This window comes from Grammomys surdaster, unplaced genomic scaffold (assembly GCF_004785775.1).
Source record: "Grammomys surdaster isolate TR1022 unplaced genomic scaffold, NIH_TR_1.0 125982, whole genome shotgun sequence".
Classification (NCBI taxonomy): Eukaryota; Metazoa; Chordata; class Mammalia; order Rodentia; family Muridae; genus Grammomys; species Grammomys surdaster.
Genome location: NW_021620798.1, coordinates 140,235 through 146,642, shown reverse-complemented (window position 1 = coordinate 146,642; position 6,408 = coordinate 140,235). Strand labels below are relative to the sequence as shown.

At 40.1% G+C, this 6,408-nt stretch overlaps 1 pseudogene; it reads right to left on the bottom strand.

The window, feature by feature from the left end:
* Positions 1 to 5,704: 5,704 nt before the first annotated feature.
* LOC114609753 lies at positions 5,705 to 6,025 on the bottom strand (annotated as a pseudogene).
* Between the last annotated feature and the right edge of the window lie 383 nt (positions 6,026 to 6,408).

Below are 6,408 nucleotides of genomic sequence, written 5' to 3'. Positions count from 1 at the left end.
TAAACAAAGAGGACCATCATTGTTGCTGTTTTATTTCTTTGCTTGGAAAGGTTCCTTATCACATACTCTGTTTCTCCCATTTCTGAGTATTCTCTTTCAATGTCTAAAGGTAGAGTGGTTGACTGGAAAGGTATGTCCATTTCATCATCATATAGCAAGAGGGAACAGACTATTATGAAGTCAGGGAAGAGAAGATTGGAGGGATGCACGAAACCAAGTTAATGAAGTCAGCTAGGCTATGTTAGTCCAGGGAATGTGTACCTGGTCGTTGAGCTGGCCAATGGAAAGGGAAATCACCAAAAATCTCTGTGCCAGTTATGAAGGAATACTTTTCAGGTATTTTGTTTCCTAAGCTACCATACATGTACTACTGCAGTGATACTGTCTAACAATAAGAGTGATCTGAAAACTCTTTCAATGAGATGAATTCTAGCCTATGTCTAGAAATTTAAGAGGCATTTCGCAACTCATGCAAATGGCCCAAGGGCACTTAAGAGAGTTCAATTTTCCTAGCAGTAAATTATTAAGGACAACCTCTTAAAACCATCTGCAAGCATATATTGAGTGCCTACTATGTGCCAAGAAAGTCAAACTGGGATTCTATTTCAGTCAGCTGAACTTTTAACTCCCATCTGCTTTCATTGTCTTAACCATAAATCTGATCTGAAGGAGCAAAGTAGATCTATTCTGGTGCTTGTTCATTCTTCCTCCACCTTCTAAATAGCACGCAGCAGCTGTGCTTAGCCTTTGTGAATACCATGGAAATCATTTCCACATCTGATACTCTGTTAGAAATGTATTAATTGTTTTTCATCGCGACAATGCCTTCTAATTAGCTTGAACAATGCCCTCTGTCTCGTGTTTAAAGAGACTTTGTGGCTGGTGATTTCTCTAATTCTGACAAGGAAGATTAGATGACAATTGATCTGCCTCTTGTTCTCCTTTCTCTTGTTATTTCTTCATTTTTTATAGCTATATACTAATATCCTAATTTATATCTGCTCTTTAGAAAAAGTGTAGTGGCTTAATAAAATCTACCATTCTGTATCTCTTGTAGCAAAAATTCTGCACTCCTGTCAGGATCTTAGGAAAGCTAAACAACCTTCCCCCAGAGAAGTGTCCTATTCCATATGTACATATAATTCAATTTAGCCAATACCAGGAGGCTTGGTTAGAGTACATGAGAATGCTGAATTCCAGTACTATCTAAGGACAACCCTTTAGATCATCAAGGTCACTGCCTCCGAAAATTACTTCAACCAGAACATTCATTAGTTGAAGAATGTAGGAGAGAGGGAGAGATTGAGTGGTGCTCACCCCTATTCTCTCCTACAGAGTGTATTCTGAAGAAGTTCTGAGAAAAACAGTGTATAAACTCGTGATATAGTTCAGTTTCTTTATTGTTTTATATGAGAAATGTAAGTCACATAAAAAAGAGGTGACTAACACAAAGTCATGTTCCTCTTCATTGATTGAGCTGGGACTTCCACATTCGCCTCCCAGTAAATCTGGGCACAGTATATTTAAAAACATACGGTAAATAAAATCACCATCATTTGAGCAATAGGAATCAGGAATGCAACTGACTTCTGTGCTGTATCTACTTTGAGGATTCAGTTAGAGTGAGACTGGGAAGCAGATATTTGCTGCCCTTGCAGATTTTGCTGCCCTATTGTTTTTGATTCTCACATCTGACTTCATATTCTTTTCTTTTTCATGTATATGTACATATACAATTGCATGTGATGGCACACATTCATGTGAAAACCAAAACTGGCACTGGATATCTTGTTAAATTCTTCTCTGTCATTTTAAAAAGCACACACACACACACACACACACACACACACACACATTTATACAGTATCTCGCACTAAAGTTGTAGTTAATGAGTTTGAGTAGATAGATTAGCTAGTAAGCTCCAAGAATCCTTCTGTTGCTGCCTTCCAGTACTCAAATTTCAGGCACATTCCACTGTGCTGAGTTTTTTGAGTATGTTCTGGGACTCCAAACTCAGATCCTTATGCTTGTCAGACTAACACTTTGCTTAATGAGCCATCTCCACAGGCCCCAGGCTTTGTCTTGTAAGTTTTATATCCACTTCCAGTCATCTGTACCCTTAATAAATGGAGAGTACACCAAAAACATGACTGGGCATGAGTGAAAATGCAATGATTTATCCCAGAACTACCTTGTGAACCCTGATTTAGTTTTCTCCTCTTTCTTTGGGGTTGTGCTTTAGAAAAGAATTGAAGACTTGCACTCCATGAATATTTCCTTATGTTTATCTAAGACTTGAGGACATTGAAGTCATCTTGAGAACTATTTTTAAAATTAGGACCCAAGGGTGCCACTCAGACTCTGAATGGAGAGCCTTGAGGTGTGGTTACAGAATCTGCATTATAATTCCTGTCCATGGATGGCTTTGATGAGTAAGCAGATGTGGAAACCCCCATCCAGGAAGTTCGAATGAACCTATTGTTCCCAATCTTTCTGCCTTAAAAAATCTACTCTGAAACCAAAGTAATTTTTTTTCATAAAAGGTTATTGTTCCTAAGAATTTTATATAAATTGAAGAAAACATGAATCATCATGCACTTTCATTCATCACAATAATTTTAGATCTATCAGTTGCTCCTTGTGTTCCTGTATTTCCTTTGCAGCATATGAGTGCAAAATAGTTTGATCATCACTTTCCTGCTGACGGGCATTTCAGTTATTCTTGGGTGTTTACTACTTCAGATACATTTGTGTTCAGGCCTTTTTCAGACTGACATTTTCATTTCACTTCCAGATGTTGATTTCCTGGGTGACATGGTAGGAGTATGGGTCAATATTTCAAGGAATTTCAGCACATATTTTCAGTCTATACCACTTTTTGTCCCTATTACTGATTTGTGGACGCTTCACATTCTTCTCAGCACTTAATATTTACAGCCTTTTCCCTTCAAAAAATTACCTATTCCAGCATCTGTATTCTGTATCATTGTGGTTTGAGTATGGAGTTCTTCAATGTTTCTTTATGAAGCACTTGTTCAGTTTTGTGTGTGTACAAGTATATAATGTATGTATGTGTATATCTTCATGTTTGTGTATGGGAACTAGCACCATTCACCCCCCCCAACATGTAGAGGGCAGAGAAGAATGTCTAGTCCCCTGCTTAATTGCTCTGTGTTTTATTCCTGTGATATACTCTTTCACTGAATCTGGCCATAAGCTAGCAGCCAGAAAGCTCTAGTGATACTCCCAGGGTGCTGAGTTATAGTCATTTGCACACCCAGCTTTTCATGAGAAATGAAATGCTACAGATTTGAACTCAGGCCCTCATGTTTCCTCTCTTATATACAGAATCACTTCTCCATCCCTTAAATCATTTACTTTTACTGAATTGATCACAATTTTAGTATTGGGTTGTAGGTATTTTCAAAATACAATCTACATATAAATCCCAGAAACAAGCTATAAATTTGTTTCTTATTTTCATCTTTAGGATGTAAATTATCTTTTAATTTTGATAAAATTTAATTTATCATTTTACGGTTCATATTCTGTAGGTAAAAAATACTTCTCTACTACATACTCATAAAGATCTTTGTGTTTTCTTTTATATTGGATATTTTATGCATTTACATTTCAAATGTTATCCCCTTTCCTGGTTTCTCCTCGAAAAATACCCTATACCATCCCCCTCCCCCTGTTTCTATGAGAGTGCTCCCCCTCCCACCCACCCACTCTCACCTCACTGCCCTGCCATTCTCCTACACTAGGAAATTGAGCCTTTACTGAACCAAGGGTCTCTCCTATTGATGCCAGACAAGGCCATCCTCTGCTACATATGCAGCTAGAGACATGGGTCCCTACATGTGTTCTTTTTGGTTGGTGATTTAGTCCCTGGGACCTCTGAGGGATCTGGTTGGTTGATATTGTTGTTCTTCCTATGGGGTTACAAATCCCTTCAGCTTCTTTAGTCCTTTCTCTAACTCCTCCATTGGAGTCCCCGTGCTCAGTCCAATGGTTGGTTGTGAGCATCTGCTTCTGTATTTGTCAGACTCTGGCAGATCCTCTCAGGAGACAGCTATAACAGGCTCCTGTCAGCAAGCACTTCTTGGCATCAGCAATAGTGTCTGGGTTTTGTGTCTGTATATGGGATGGATCCCCAGGTGGGGCAGTCTCTAGATAGCCTTTCTTTCAGTATCTGCACCACACTTTGTCCCTGTATTTCCTTTAGACAGGAGCCATTCTGGGTTAAAAATTTGGAGATGGGTGGGTAGCCCCCTCCCCTAACCAGGAGGCCTTGCCTAACCTCTGGATATGGTCTCTACAGGTTCTCCCTCCAGCTTTGTTAGGCATTTTAGGTAACCTCATTCCTGTTGGGTCCTGGGAGCCTCTTGCTTTTCTAGCATCTGGGATTTGCTAGTAGCTACCACTAGATCCCTGTCCCCCATTACTACACACATCTGTTCAAATTCCTGACCCTCTGTTTATCATCACCATCTCCTCCCATACCTGATTCTGCCCCCTTTTTCCCCTCTCCCTCCTCTCTTCCACCCAAGTCACTCCTACCCTCTACCTCCCACAAGAATTCCCCCTTCTTAGAATGACTGAAGCATCCACATTTTGGTCTTCCTTCTTTTTGCATTGCTTCATGTGGTCTGTAAGTTGTATCTTGTGTATTTAGAGCTTTTGGGCTAATATCCAATTATCAGTGAGTACATACCATCTTTGTTCTTTTGTGATTGAGTTACTTCACTCAGGATGATATGTTCTAGTTCTATCCATTTGCCTAAGAATTTCATGAAGTCATTGTTTTTAATAGCCGAGTAGTACTCCATTGTGTAAATGTACCACATTTTTTTTTTTATCCATTACTCTGTTTAAGGACATCTGGGTTCTTTCCAGCTTCTGGCTATAATAAATAAGGCTGCTATGAACATAGTGGAGCATATGTCCTTGTTATATGTTGGAGCATCTTTTGGGTACATGCCCAGGAGTGGTATAGCTGGGTCTTCAGGTAATACTATGTCCAATTTTCTAAGGAACCACCAGACTGATTTCCAGAGTGGTTGTATCAGCTTGCAATCCCACCAACAATGGAGGAGTGTTCCTCTTTCTCCACATCCTCGCAAGCATCTGCTATCACTTGATTTTTTGATTTTAGACATTCTGACTGGTGTGAGGTGGAATCTCAGGCTTGTTTTTATTTGCATTTCCCTGATGACTAAGAATGTTGAACATTTCTTTACATGCTTCTTGGCCATTTGATATTCCTCAGCTGAGAATACTTTGTTTAGTTCTGTTACCCATCTTTAATAGGATTATTGGATTGTCTGGAGTCTAACTTCTTGAGTTCTATTGTATATATTGGATATTAGCCCTCTATCAGATGTAGGATTGGTAAAGATCTTTTCCCAGTCTGTTGGTTGCCGTTTTGTCCTATTGACAGTGTCCTTTGCCTTACAGAAGCTTTGCAATTTTATGAGGTCCCATTTGTCAATTCTTGATCTTAGAGCATAAGCCATTTGTGTTCTGTTCAGGAAAATTTCCCCTGTGCTCAAGTATTCGAGGCTCTTCCCCACTTTCTCTTCTATTAGTTTTAGTGTATCTGGTTTCATGTGGAGGTCTTTGATCCACCTGGACTTGAGCTGTTTTCTTTTTTTTCTTTTTTCTTTTTTTGAGCCATGATCTTTTATTGGGGGAGGGTTCATCAATCCTTCTTGGCCGCCGCCTTCCTTATGGCTGCCAACATGTTGCTCAGCTCCTCCTGCTTTCTCTTGGCGCGGATGTGCGTGCCCACCCTCTTCTTGATGAACTTGAGTGTGCGCTTGTCCTTGGACACTTTGAGCAACTCCATGGCTCGGCGATCGTGGGGCGCGAAGCTGCAGACCTCCCGGATCATGTCCCGCACGAACTTGGTGTGCTTGGTGAGGCGCCCGAGGCGGTCAAGCCGGCTGTGTCTCGGCTTGCTGACCTTCGACACTTTGTGGCCCTTGTTGAGGCCCAAGGCCATAGGGTAACGCAGGGCCATAGCTGCTGCTCTCCGATGGCGGCCAGGACAGGAAGCTGAGCTGTTTTCAAAAGCCTGCATTTTAATCACTACAGCATGTAGCCCACCTTTGCCCTTATTCTTTTTCTTTTAATTTGATTTAGTATTATTTTTAGAAAAATTATATATTTTTAATCAAAATGGAATCACATTACTTCCCTTTTCCTTTCCTCCCTTGAGTACTTCTCAGTTTCTCTCCATCCAACACCCTCTATCCCTTCCTATTCTCAAGTTGAGAGCCTCTTTTTCTTTGAATTTTTATTGGCATGTGTGTTTACAGAAATCAAATATATAAATTCAACTTGCTAACTCTTTTTCTGTTGTTTGTGTATATGTGCTTTTCATGACTGACCACTTTGTATTAG